This window comes from Pelophylax lessonae (assembly GCF_965119305.1).
Source record: "Pelophylax lessonae genome assembly, chromosome: 4".
Classification (NCBI taxonomy): domain Eukaryota; kingdom Metazoa; phylum Chordata; class Amphibia; order Anura; family Ranidae; genus Pelophylax; species Pelophylax lessonae.
In genome coordinates this window covers 434,516,537-434,531,537 of record NC_138771.1, presented here as the reverse complement: position 1 = coordinate 434,531,537, position 15,001 = coordinate 434,516,537, and positions in this window count along the sequence as shown.

Below are 15,001 nucleotides of genomic sequence, written 5' to 3'. Positions count from 1 at the left end.
AACTGATGTAGTGGAGCAGTCTGATGCAGACAATTGAGGTAAGGAGGCACTCTGACACAGGCAATTGATGTAAGCATAAGTATAAACTAAAAATAATAAGCGCAAACAATCCTGAGGAAATACTAATAATTGCAGCTGAACACTCAAGGCCAATTACACAACATCTTTAAATAAGCTAATAAATGAAAATAGTGCAGCACAAGAAATATTCATATATAAAAAAACATAAATCTTATAAAATATCAAAGAGAAAGTCAAAATACTTCCATAAAAAGTTCATAAAAAAGATCATAAAAAAGATGGTGCAAAGTGGTGTCTCTAGATTAAACATGTAGGTGTCATATAATGTGCAACACCTCCACCATACACACAGATGGCAGCTCACCTTAGGACCATGACCCCCTGAACCAACAGGATGGTCAAACAAGCATTCCCATGAAGGAATCTAATAGTCACCCAATGGTTTGAGTGGATCCAAGACAGCCAATGCCTCTGTAGGATCATGGATATTGATATAAAAGCAAATAGAAAGAATCTTGTGTTCTCTGTTATATAATCATTTATTTAATAAATGTAAAACCACTTACAATTCTGCCACTTATCACATGTGCACAAACATGCCTTCTGTGTATACACAACTAATCCAGTAAGATGGCAGCTGGTGACGTCATGCATGGCTCCTTACCCCCTAAGGTGTTACGTTCTGAGCAGGACTACGTCTATGAATTTTTTATAAAAATGTATTTGGACTTTCTCATATATATTATATAAGATGTATATGTTTTTTTTATTTAATTTTTAATTTTAATTTTTTTTTAATATTATGAATATTTCTTGCGCTGCACTATTTTCATTTATTAATAATTGATGTAAGGGGTTACTGTAATTAGGACAGTTGATGTATGGGGGGACTCTAATGGGGACTATTGATGTAAAGAGGCACTCTGATGGAGATACTTGATGTAAGGGGACAACGATGAGGATACCTGATAAAAGGGGGCAGAGGTTCTGTTTATTTATCCTAATCCAATGACATACTAGCATTCCTTGTACCCTCCAGCACTACCTGTCAGATGTTGCTTTTGGGTTGTGACTTGTGGTATAAAAGTGTGCAGGGATTTCTCCTGTTCCTCCAGTTGTTCAAAAAAAAAATATTTTTTATTTTTTGCCCTATGTTTCTCTTTTTCCTCTCAAACGTATTTGCACGTTGCCACAATATTCTAAGACAAGGTAGAACCAGAAAAATATTTTTTTTTTGTAACAGTGGCAATCCTGTCAAGGGGGATGGCATTTTGGGCATCAATAGTTGTGTTCCCTTAGGTATCAGAGATGGATATCTGGCCCCGGACCTTTTTCTGTACAATCCTATGCTTTAAATAAAATATACTGTACATACAATATGCATCTGAATACATATGTGCACCCTTTAGAAATTTCCAGGCACAAATACAGGTTTTGCATTAAATAATCGAGAGCTTTCTATATTTTATAAACCTCATTGAATGTTGCGCTAATCTGCATTCTTCCAGATTAATATTTGACAAAATATACAGTTTTTTTAGGCAGCCATCTGAGCGTGATGAGAAGGTATTGTGCGCACCTGCTAGTTAGCATGCGAGTGGTAATTTCATTATTTAACCAATTTGCTGTTCTATAATTGTTTAACCATTTTGCTGCTTAGAAACACAATGCATCATAGCCTCTTCCATTATTGAAGGCTAAATAGAGAAATCTGCTAAAGCTTTCAGCTGATATTTTTTCCCCTGTGGCTGTAATGGATGTTTTCATCTGCCTAACCCCTCTGCTGGAAAACAGACCCATGTAGTTCTCATATCTGAAAAGGTTATTTTGTTTAGTGTTGGAGCACAATACATATGGTGTTGATTCATGCTTGAAAATTGCACAGTATGCTAAATTCACCTTTACTACTTGGGTTTGGGACCTATGAGATATGCATGAATTGCTTACTGACTAAAGGGATTTACATTTATTTGCCAACATTCGACAGAGATTGTTTTTAACCTTTCCTGAGGCTTTAATAGTAGGGCATGTTCTGTAAATTTTATCCAACAGGCACAGGTGAATCCATTGCTTGTTAAATGACAAGTTCATAAATTATACAAAACACTGTAAAATGTATGGAAAAACTAAACTTTCAGTAAATGAGGGAGTAGATGGGGGAGTGGGACTAATTTTCAATCAAGGATGTCTGAACAAAGTGCAGGGCAAAATCATGGTTTAGGCTTTTGTAGTATTGTACCATGATTCCATCTGGCCCTGACTTTTCCCTAGTATTATTTGTGTTTAAATCCTGGGCAAATTATTTAATGAGCTGTTCCAGGGTAGCAGAATCTTTATCTGAGATAGTTAGGTCTGGACTGTAAAGTGTCACCCATTCCTGAATTAGTTGTGTGTGGAATTGTCCAAGGTCAGCACGCCTAAAGAGCAACTTAACCACTTAACCCCTGGAAGATTTTACCCCCTTCCTGACCAGGGGTTATTTTGCGATTCAGCACTGCGTGACTTTAACGGACAATTGCGCGGTCGTGCGATGCTGAACCCAAATGAAATTGACGTTCTTTTTTTCCCACAAACAGAGCTTTCTATTGGTGGTATTTGATCACCTGTGCGATTTTTTGATCATGCGCTATAAACAACAAAAGGGCGACAATTTTGCAAAAATAACAATATTTCTCACATTTTTTTATATGACATTCCCCCCAAAAAAATGTAAAAATTAAAATTTTTTAACGTTTTAGGCCAATTTGTTTTCTGCTACATATGTTTGGTAAAAAAAAATCGCAAAAAGCGTATTTTAATTGGTTTGCGCAAAAGTTATTGCGTTTACTAACTAAGGGAAAGATTTTTGTCATTTTTATTGTTTTTAACGAGTAATGGCGGCGATCTGCGATTTTTTTTGCGGGACTGTGACATTGCGGCGGACAGATCGGACCCTTGACTGACATTTTTTACACTTTTGGGGGTACCAGTAACATTACTACAGTAATCAGTGCTATACATATGCACTGTTACTGTAAAAATGACACTGGGAGGGAAGGGGTTAACTTTATTGGAGAGGGAGGGGTTAAGTGTGTCCCTAGGGGCATGCTTCTAACTGTGATTGGATGTGGCTGTGTGTGTAACAGCAGAGATCAATGGTCCTACATAGCAGGACCGTATGATCTGTGCTGTAACACAGGGGAGAATGACAGGTGGCTGTGTTTACATTAGCCGTCTGCCTTTCTCCCGCTGTGTCCGACGATCTTGAGTGACCGGCGGACATCGGGTCCGCCAGTCACACGCGCGGGCTGCTTAGTGAACAAGTGGGGGCAGGAGCGCGCCTCCTGCGGCGCGCTCGCCCCCTTTTGGCCCCCAGGCTAGTGATGTACCGGTACGTCACTTTGCCTGAGAGGGGCTGACCGCCGCCGTATATAGTCGGGCGGCGGTCGGCAAGTGGTTAAGGTTATAAATTTAGTTACAGTACAGTATCTCATAAAAGTGAGTACACCCCTCACATTTTTGTATATATTTTATTATATCTTTTCATGTGACAACACTGAAGAAATGACACTTTGCTACAATGTGAAGTAGTGAGTGTACAGCTTGTATACAAGTGTAAATTTGCTGTCCCCTCAAAATAACTCAACACACAGTCATTAATGTCTAAACTGCTGGCAACAAAAGTGAGTATACCCCTAAGTGAAAAATTTCCAAATTGGGCCCAATTAGCCATTTTTCCTCCACGGTGTCATGTGACTCGTTGGTGTTACAAGGTCTCAGGTGTGAATGAGGATCAGGTGTTTTAAATTTGCTGTTATCGCTCTCACTCTGGTCACTGGAAGTTCAACATTGAACCTCATGGCAAAGAACTCTCTGAGGATCTGAAAATAAGAATTGTAGCTTTACATAAAGATGGCCTAGGCTTTAAGAAGATTGTCAAGACCCTGATACTGAGCTGCATGATGGTGGTCAAGGCCATGCAGCAGTTTAACAGGACAGGTTCTACTCAGAGCAGGCCTTGCCATGGTCGACCAAAGAAGTTGAGTTCACATGCTCAGCGTCCTATTCAGAGGTTGTCCTTGGAAAATAGATGTATGAGTGCTGCCAGCATTGCTGCAAAGCATGAAGGAGTGGGGGGTCAGCCTGTCAGTGCTCAGACCATACACCGCACACTGCATCAAATTGGTCTGCATTGCTGTGCTCCCAGAAAGAAGCCTTTTCTAAAGATGATCCACAAGAAAGTTTGCTGAAGACAAGCAGACTAAGGACATGGAATACTGGAACCAAGTCCTGTGGTCTGATGAGACCAAGATAAACTTATTTGGTTCAGATGGTGTCAGGCGCCTGTGGCGGCAATCAGGTGAGGCGTACAAAGACAAGTGTGTCTTGCCTACAGTCAAGCATGGTGGTGGGAGTGTCATGGTCTGGGGCTGCATGAGTGCTTCCGGCACTGGGGAACTACAGTTCATTGAGGGAAACATGAATGCCAACATGTACTGTGACATACTGAAGCAGAGCATGATCCCTTCCCTTTGGAGACTGGGTCACAGGGCAGTATTCCAACATGATAACGACCCCAACCACACCTCCAAGACAACCACTGCCTTGCTAAAGAAGCTGAGGGTAAAGGTGATGGACTGGCCAAGCATGTCTCCAGACCTAAACCCTATTGAGCATCTGTGGGGCATCCTGAAACAGGAGTTGGAGGAGTGTAAGGTCTCTAACATCAACCAGCCCTGTGATGTTGTCATGAAGGAGTGGAAGAGGACTTTAGTGGCAACCTGTGAATCTCTGGTGAACTCCATGCCCAAGAGGGCTAAGGCAGTGCTGGAAAATAATGGTGGCCACACAAAATATTGATACTTTGGGCCCAATTTGAACATTTTAACTTAAGGGTGTACTCACTTTTGTTGCCAGTGGTTTAGACATTAATGGCTGTGTGTTGAGTTATTTTGAAGGGACAGCAAATTTACACTTGTATACAAGCTGTACACTCACTACTTTACATTGTACAAAGTGTAATTTCTTCAGTGTTGTCACATGAAAAGCTATAATAAAATATTTACAAAAATGTGAGGGGTGTACTCACTTTTGTGATATACTGTATCTTTGAAACTGTTTGGCAGTGGCAATTGTTTAGGAATGTGATTTAACCACATTGTCATGTATACAATGCATGGTCATGCTAGAGCTAGAGCATTAATTCTGCAGCGATTTAGGGTTACTTACCTTGTTTTCTATATAAAAATTACACAGTTTATAATTTTCCACCTTGATATGTTCAACTTTTACCTTTCTGCTAGTCAAACATTTCTGAAGTGTCTGTGGGACAGTACACTGAGCCAGTGGTGGAACTACCGGGGTCGCAAAGGTTGCACTTGTGACCAGGCCCTGGTGTTCCGCCACTGTGGGAAGGCCCCAAACCCCCTCCTTGCAGTCACTTTAAAATTTATGGGAAAGGTGCCAAGCGCCATAACACCGCACACCTGACCAGCTGACCGCCCCCTGCCCTCCTCCGCAAATTACGAATTAACTGGTTCCAGAACTGCACATACAAAGTTCTGGAGCCAGCCTATTGGTAATCCACTGAGCTAGGTCACTGCGCGCATGACCAGCAGACTGCCACCCAATCCCCAGCCGAGCTCAGCCGATTACTAATCAGTCGGCTCCAGGACTGCACATGCACACTTCTGGAGCCGGACGATTAGTAATCGGCTGAGCTCAGCACCAGCTCGGTCTAGGCTGGCTCTCAATTGTGACAGGAAATGAAATGTGCCCACTGTTATTCATAGTTTTGCTCCTTGTACATTATTTTAATCATTTTTCCTTTACATTTAGCTTAATCTATGCTCACTAAAGCTGATGATTTTTGTCATTTTCTTCTCTTTGATCTGTCCTCCATTTTTGACACATTTGTCAATTCTCCAGTGCTGGAAACCCTGCACTCTCTTGGCATTAGGTGCAATACCTACCTATGTCTTCTCAGACATTTAGACTGTTGCTTCAAATTTTTCTTTAGTGGTCAATTAAAACTGAATTCCTGGTAGTGGCAGAACTACCAGGGTCGCAAAGGTTGCAGTCGCCACAGTGGGGGGACCCCAATTACTAATCAGCTGGTTCCAGAACGGCACATGCACAGTTTTGGAGCCAGCTGATTAGTAATCCACTGAGCTAGACACCAGCTCGATCTCTGCTGGGCAGGGCTGGGCTTGGGCCACTGGTTAGGTGCACATTGATGTCATGGTGCTTGATGCCTTTCCCATACATTTGAAAGTTGCTGCAAGGACCAAGCGCAGGGGGAGAGATGGACGAAAGACTGAGCCTGCAGGTAATTGCAGGAGGTCATTGAGTAACAGCTCCAGGACACATAGTCTGTGGGGAGGTCAGTGACTTTGTGGGGGGTCACTGATGTAAGGGGGAGTGGAGACCATAGTGTAAGGGGGACACTGATATAACGGTGTCCTCACTCCCCTCTTACATCAGTGAACCCCTTTACCTTAGCTTATTCACTGTGCAGACTCTGGTGTATTTATTTATTAATTATATGTACTTATATAGTGCTATCAATTTACCCAGCAATTTACAAACATATTTTTTTATTTTACGTATACAATATATTGTCAAAAGTATTGTGACACCTGCCTTTACACACACATGAACTTTAATGGCATCCCAGTCTTAGTACGTAGGAATTAATATTAAGCTGGCCCATTCTTTGCAGCTTTAACAGCTAGAACTCTTCTGGGATGGCAGTCCACAAGGTTTAGGGTTTAGGAGTGTGTCTATGATAATGTTTGACCATTTTTCCAGAAGCCCATTTGTAAGGTCAGACACTGATGTTGAACGCAAAGGCCTGGCTCGCAGTCTTTACTCTAATTGATCCTAAAGGTGTTCTATCGGGTTGAGGTAAGGACTTTGTGCAGACCAGTCAAGTTCCTCCACCCCAAACTCGCTCATTGATGCCTTTATGGACCTTGTTTTGTGCACTAGTGCACAATCACGTTGGAACGGGAAGGGGCTATTCCAAAACCCACAAAGTTGGGAGCATGAAATTGTCCACAATGTCTTGTTATGCTGATGCCAACCCCTGAAAAGCAACCCCACATCATAACGCCCTCTCCACCATTGATTAGCTTTCTCGTCCAACATCAGTGCCTTACCTCACAAATGCGCTTCTGGAAGAATGGTCAAACATTCCCATAGACACACTCCTAGACCTTGTGGACAGCCTTCCCAGAAAAGTTGAAGCTGTTACATCTGCAAAGGTTGGGCCAACTCAATATTGAGCCCTGCAGACTAAGACTGGGATGCCGTTAAAGTTCATGTGCGTTTAAAGGAAGACGCCCCAATACTTTTGACAATATAGTGTATATTTCACATTCACATCAGTCCCTGCCCTCAAGAAGCTAAGGTCCCTAACTCACATTCATGCATGCACATACTAGGGGCAATTTAGACAGGAGTCAATTAACCTAATAGCATGTCTTTGGAGTGCGGGAGGAAACCCACAAAGGCAAAGGGAGAACATGCAAACTCTAGGTAGGTAGTGTTATGGTTGGGATGCCAGTCAGCGACCCTGTTGATGCTAGGTGTGAGTGCTAACCACTTAGCCACTGTGCATGGTGTAAAGAGAAAATCTGAAATAATAGGGTCTCTGGTCACAAGAACTTCCTGCCCACCGTAGGAGTTACCAGAATTCCCCCTTAATCAAAACTCCCAGAATTACCCCTTACATCAGAGTTAGCAGAATTTGCCCTTACAGTGCAAGGTGGAACTTTGTGAACTCTGAGGCTAGGAGGAACTCTCCAAACTCTGTTGTAAGGGGGGGGGGAGCTCTGGAGACCAGAGAGCCTATTATATCAAAGTTTCCCTTTACACCAGTATCTGGAGCATTCCACACACCTCACATCACGGTATACAGTGTTTCCCTTTACATCAGGGTCCGCAGAGTTCCCCTTTACAGAGTTTCCCCTTGCACTGTAAAGGGAAACTCTGATGTAAAGGGGACTCTGGGAACTCTGATGTAAGAAAGGACTCAAATTAAAGAGAGAAATCTGTAAAGTGAGTAGGGCCCCAGGCTCAGCTTAGAGGGACCCTTCATGGTTTCTTGTACTGGGGTCCTGTAGGTTCTAGTTATGCCTCTGCACTGAGCGTACACTTTTTTTTTTTTTTTAGTGTAACTAAACACACATCTTGCGTCTAAGCCTTTTTCTTCCACAATTGGTTCACAAAACTGTTCTGCTATTGGTCATGGTTTTCTTAAACCAAGGCCGATTTTTATATAAACATGCCCCGGTATACTATTTGTGAACATTTTTACTCCACCATTTGTAGTTTACAATGTTCAATGCTGATGGCTCCTAATCTCTCAGTGCTGCTTCCCTGAACTTCCAGTCACAGGAAAGAGTTTACTGTGGACAGTACAGTCTCCCTTGAGTCAGTTAGCTTGGAGAATGGAGGAGGGAGTAGCAGGGGAGTTTATTGTCATCCTAGGCTATGGAACTGTGTGTTTTTAAAAATTATTTGTTTTGTAGGTAGTTTTGGATATGACACAGTTTTTTTCAACCAGCAGTAACAGGCACAATTTCACTGGTGGGAGCAGAGGCCACAACCGATCAAAAAGCTATAAGAAATACATTTGAAGCCCTCCATTTTGTACAAATTGGCCAGGGGCAAAACAGTTTGATGATATGCTCAAATCAGAGTTCACCACAATACTTTAAAACCACAACCCCACATTCAAAATATCCCTTCCACCTACCCTTTTCCAAAATTTTTTATATATGTTAAAAACTTAGACATTAGGCATTTGCTAGGTATACATTTGCAAGCATCAGGGCAGTACCCAAGCACTTGAATGGGCAGCAAATTGAAAGAGCTCTGCAGTGTGGGCCTCTGCTACCAACAGAACTATTGTGGTCTCTAGACCCTGCCTTCAGTGTATTATCTATGGTAAAAGCACCAGTCATTTAGGTACCACATGAATAAGAAAACACATGACTATGCAACAAAGAACTTGGTGGGAGCAGCACCTTTATTATATCAGTCAGTAACAAAGTCCTACACACAGTGTCAGGACAAAGTCCTTGATCACCAAAGGTAAAAAGGCCAAAATGAGGTCCCCCTCAATGAGCTGCCAACTACTTCAGTTACAGTGCCTGCCCCTTTTGTACTCCCCCCTTCTGCTGAAAAGCCCAAAGTGGCCATCTCTTCTGCCTACTCTTCGATCTTCCTCCTCACTTTGCAGTTTCCCCTTTTCACAAAATTCTCAATGTGCAACTGCTGCAACATCTGCAGCCTCAACTGATAAGGAAGAAAATCTGACGAGAAATTTGAGAGGCTTACTTTACAGCACAACAGTTAGAGAAAATGGTAAGCATGAGGACACTCTGAGTAAGGCCAAGCACAATCTTTAACATTGTGTAAGTCTTCTGACTTACACAAGAGATAATCAGGCCAAGCACAAGATTTAACATTGTGTAAGTCTTCTAAACCCTAACCGTCCTCTCCAGCAACATCCTTGAGCAGGCACATGTCTCATCTGAAACTGTAGCTAATGTTTTGCTCCTTGATGATGTTGATGCAGTGCAGTCACCTTACCACCTTGTCTTTAATCTCTCTGAATGGAGACAATAGGCAGTGGCTCCTCAGAACCACCAGTACCCCCTAAGGACCCTAGAGCCTTTGCAATGGCCCAGGCAAAATGCTTCCAAACTGTTTTGGAGCGTGTTTCGTGGGGGGCAGGAGCCACACTGGACCAGCAACTGCTGGCTGCCCTTTGGTTCAGAAAGTTCACGTACAGTTTACCTCAACAGAAGCTGTCTGCCAAACGTCAAATACTGTATGGGAAAAACCCACACACTTAAACTTCATATTGGCTATGCTGCTGCAGCAGCACTAGATCATCAATATGTCTGTGGCTCTTAATTCAGGACCTAACAACATCTTGTCTCCATTTGAAGAGATAATCAGAATCATGAGACGTGATGAAAGATAAGCAAAAATATCCTTTGGGTGTTGCTGCAGAAGCATGCACTGTGTGGTGTAGTAGATTGGGCACTGGGAGCACAGCACCAGGGGGAAGAGGAAAACTCTGTCTAATGCCTCCAACCCTGTAAGGCAGGTCTGCAGTGTCAATAAGAGGAAGAAAATGTTTTTACTAAAAAAAGCCCTCTAAATATTTAAGGTCCTATATGCACAGTATATGAACACTTTGACTAGGCTGCTTTGTCAACAAGACATATAAACAGCAAAAAGTCCTAAGTGCTAATCTCTGTGGTCAACCACACTGTTTACTGTCCCAAACCCATCCGGTGCAGCCATCAGAACTTGGTACAAAATGACCATCCAACAAGCAACCAGTGTGGACAGCACTATCCGGATGGATGATGTCATAAAAGCCTCCAATTGTTAGAGAGCTAGTGGAAAATAAAAAATGTTTATTGAACAAACAGTTGATATAGATAAGAGATAAATTCAGTACAATACCAGGCCGGCCTGGACAGTTGGAGCTCAGTCAATGTCTGCTGGGTCCGATGGAATGGGTGAAAATGGCCACTGTGGTGTAATGTTCTGCCGCTGAGTAGAGCCATGGGTGTTCAGGGAGCCGGGCCGGGCCCGCTGGAGCTCCTACGTGACGTCACCGTGACTCAGAGACTCAAAAGCGGAAGTGGCAAACCCGGATGCAGGAAGCCGGTGCAGCTGTGACAGCAACGCTTCCCCTTTGCGTTCTAGGCTGGCTCCCTAAAAGCCTGTGGCTCTACTCCGTGTCAGAACATTACACCACAGTGGCCATTTTCACCCACTCCATCGGGACCCAGCAAACATTGGCTGAGCTCCAACTGTTCTGGCCGGCCTGATATCGTACTGAATTTTATCTCTTATCTATATCAACTGTTTGTTCAATAAACATTTTTAGTTATCCACTGGCTCTCCAACAATTGGAGGCTCTTATGACATCATCCATCCGGATAACACTGTCCACACTGGTTGCTTTGTCAACTAGACAGACACCAGCAAAATTCAACTTATGAGTGTATTTATTTCACTGTAAAGAACCCCCAAACTATTGTAGTGGTGCACAGTCTTTAAACATTTTGACCACTTTGTCAGTAGGGTCCACACCAGCACCTGCCTCTATCCACTGCCCCTTCCTTGTCCTGGCCCTGGGAAAATATGTTTCTATGACCGGGTACAGTGAACCAGGGTGGAGGCAAAAGGTGACTCAGTTGGGTTTGGGAGGGGGGGCACAGCTGAAATTTGGGGGGTGGAATGCAGCCCACTCCAGCACCCCCTAGATCTTGGTATGGTCTTTAGGATAGGAGGGGAGGGGAAGGGAAATCTCTTTGATAGTGATACATTTGGTAGGGGTTCTAATCCTTCCCTTCTCTATCCAAAGCTTAAAATGTTTAGGCTAATTTACTTTAAATGAATAGGATTATGAATATTTTTAACAGCTCAGCAGGTTAATATGCTGCATTTCACACATCATAAATTTCAGAATAACGTGCAAGTCCAGGACAAAATTTGCCTACCTTTGTATTACAATATGCAACACTACATTTCCTGTAATCTTCCTTGTTTTCCTTGTATCTCATTTTACCCCATCACTTTTCATTTGCTTCTTTTATTTTTTTTTATTCCTCTTAACATCCCTTGCTCTTGACTTGCTTATATTTTAATAAACACATTTTAACTCATCCTTCTGGGAGAATGCAAAGTACATTAAAAATGAAGTGCAAGAAACAGTTCAAGCAAGGACATGTCTAAATCGTTTTTTTTTTAAGTGTAATATATATGCCTATTATGCTATTTCTTTTCAGGGTACTTATACCATGACCAATAACACCCTTAAAATTGGGCGTCAAGATTTTTTTCCTTACCTTGTTCAAAAAAAGTGACTCAAAGAGTACTAAAGTTCAACACTCTTTGAAACAAATCAGATTTCAATTTTTTTATTTTTTTTTTTGAAGAGAAGTGAATGTTGATTGCTTACTAGGGAAGGAATGTTCAGGATTTTCAATGCTTTTGAAAAAGTAATTTTAGGTCTCAGGGAATGTCAAGCACAAAAAAACATTTAACAGTCCTTTAACTGTATATATCAAAAATAGAGTTGCGCTAAAACTAGTGAAGAATAAGTCCCAACAGTCCACATGCAATCAATTGCTCAATATGCGTAGAAAACTGGAGAATCTTGATAGCAATAGTGTGTCAATGCAACAATACAAGATGTGGGAGATACTAATAGGACATCCACCCAGGTGATAAACTGACAAAGACAGAGTGAATTCCCAGCCACCATATACTGCCTCTTACCGGACAAAAGTGGATCTGGAGCAGTGAGTGGTTAAGGACCACTGCAACCTTTCACAGAATCATACAGCTCCCAGCGCTTTCGCTTCAAGATGTTGTTGTACAATCCTATTCAGACTCCCATAGGTGCCGCATCTCGTATGTTTGGGGGATATTAAACAAAAGGGACAGGCCCATAGTGCATTATCTTTAAACAACCTTTATTTGGGTATACACACAATTATGCACTCACCCAATTGATGTATAACAAGCACATATCACAGCAGATAGTAATCAGCCTGAGTCTGTCCTGCGGTGTTCCTTCCGCAAACCAAAAAGATGGCCGTGCTTAGACTTCCGGGTGTGACGTAAGACGCTCGGCTAGCCCCTCCTTATGCATTTCGTCATTCTAACGTTCTCAAAGGAGGCATAGCCCGGCGTCCATCGTCATCACCCTTAAGTAGTCTTCTCTGTAAGTAAAATTAATGATAGCACCTGTGTGCATAGTCCTGGCATCACTGACCCGGGACGCGGAAGTGACTCATGTGTTCCACAAAGAAGAAACAGGAAGTCACCAATAATCAGCCCAGATGTCGCCGACCCGGAACAGGAAGTGACTCATGCACTCCACCAAGAGGAAACAGGAAGTCACTGAATGGTTCAGACAGGAAATGTAAAAATGCATATCTTTATCATAGGGGACACATCCCCAAATGTCTAATAGACTATATCTGGACCGAATTCATTTAATATAAACATCACACTCGGAAATCTGAGGGAACACCGCTGTACTAGATCCGCATATCTATAATAAAATTGCACAAATTTATAACAAATAAGACATGATCACAACACATAATATCTAAAGCCAATAAAATTAATTAACATTAAAATATCAGAGGAAGTGTTTCAGAGGGATAAAATACCAACTACTGGAGGAGGAAATATCATAACATTTTCTTATAAAATATTCCTAAAAAATATTCCTAAAAAATATTCCTAAAAAATATCAAAGTAACCAGAAAATTGAAGATAGGGACCTAGCTAATATTTAAAAACACATTTACGTCCCATTCAATGTTAAGGCCGAATGGCCTATACACTTTCAGCTGGAAAATCCATCTTGTCTCTAACCTTGATATTTCCCTTTTTATATGACAACCCCTCCAGTATGGTTGGAGAACATCTATTATCATAAACGAGGTACCCCTTGGATCCCTGCCATGTTTCTCATCGTAATGTTTGGACAGGGAATGCTTGGGGAAGCCCTTCCTTATATTAGCCACGTGCTCATTCATTCTGGTCTGAAAGGCACGGATGGTGCGGCCCACATAGTGTAATCCGCAAGGACAAGTTATGAGGTAGACTACATTCCTGGTACAGCATGTAGAAAAATGTTCAACCTCATAACTCCTCCCCGTGACATTAGAGGAGAACTTCATGTATTTTCTACTTTTAAGTTGGTTTAATTTGCAAATAGAGCATTTTCTAAAAGGGTAGAAACCTTTCATTTGGAAGAATGGAACAGGTTTCTTAGGAGGTTCCACAATGTTGGGAGCAACCGTCAATTGCAATGGGGGAAGGCCCCTATATGTGACAGAAGGGACCTCTGGGAGGAGTGGTCCCAAGATTCTGTCACTTCTGAGGACCCCCCAATGTTGTTTGAGAAGCTTTTTTACCAGAAAGTGTTGAGCAGAGTATCCTGTAAAAAATGTAAATTTTGGAGGAACTTTCGGGCTCTCTTAGCCACCTCCAACTCCGGAGGTCTGGCAGAAGGGTCCAAGATGTACTCCCTATCATAGGAGCCCACTTGTTGGGCAATCTCATCTAGTTCCTTCAAGTTGTAACCCTTGGAGACAAACTTTTCTTTCAAGATGTCAGCCTCTGCCCGATAGTCCTCCAAACGGGAACAATTTCTCCTCAATCGTCTAAACTGACTCTTGGGTACTCCCTTGAGCCAGGGACGGTGATGGCAACTATTTAAATGGATATATCCATTACGATCTGTCTCTTTGAAATATGTGGACGTTATCAACTCACTCCCTTCCACTCTGATTTTCAGATCAAGGAAGTTGATCTCCGAATTGCTAGCCACATATTTCAATTCTATGCCCCTATCGTTGGCATTCAAAGATACCATAAAGGCATCCAAAGATGTCATGTCGCCCCTCCATAGGAGGATGATGTCGTCTATGTAGCGCCTCCAAAGGAGGAGCTCTGGAACAGGATCCGCATAGACAATGTCATCCTCCCATTTGGCCATAAACAAATTCGCCATCGAAGGCGCAAACTTCGTGCCCATGGCGACACCACGTTGTTGAAGATAATAGTTTCTACTGTACCAGAAATAGTTATGCTCCATGGAAAATTCCAGGAGACCGAGGATAAATTCCTGTTGTCTCCTATGCAAAGAGGAATCTCTGGCCAAGAAGTATTCCACTGCTTCCATACCGTGAGAATGTGATATTATTGTGTAGAGTGAGGTGACTCCGCTGTAACCAGCAGACATCCCTCCTCCCAAACAACATTTCTCAAGATATTGATTACCTGTGTGGTATCCTTTAAGTAGGAAGGCATTGTGGACACAATCGGTTGTAAGAAATTGTCCACGTACCTACCCACAGGTGAGGTCACAGAGTCCAATCTGCTAATAATTGGTCTCCCAGGGGGCCGTACCGGATCCTTGTGGATCTTTGGTAAGAAGTAAGAA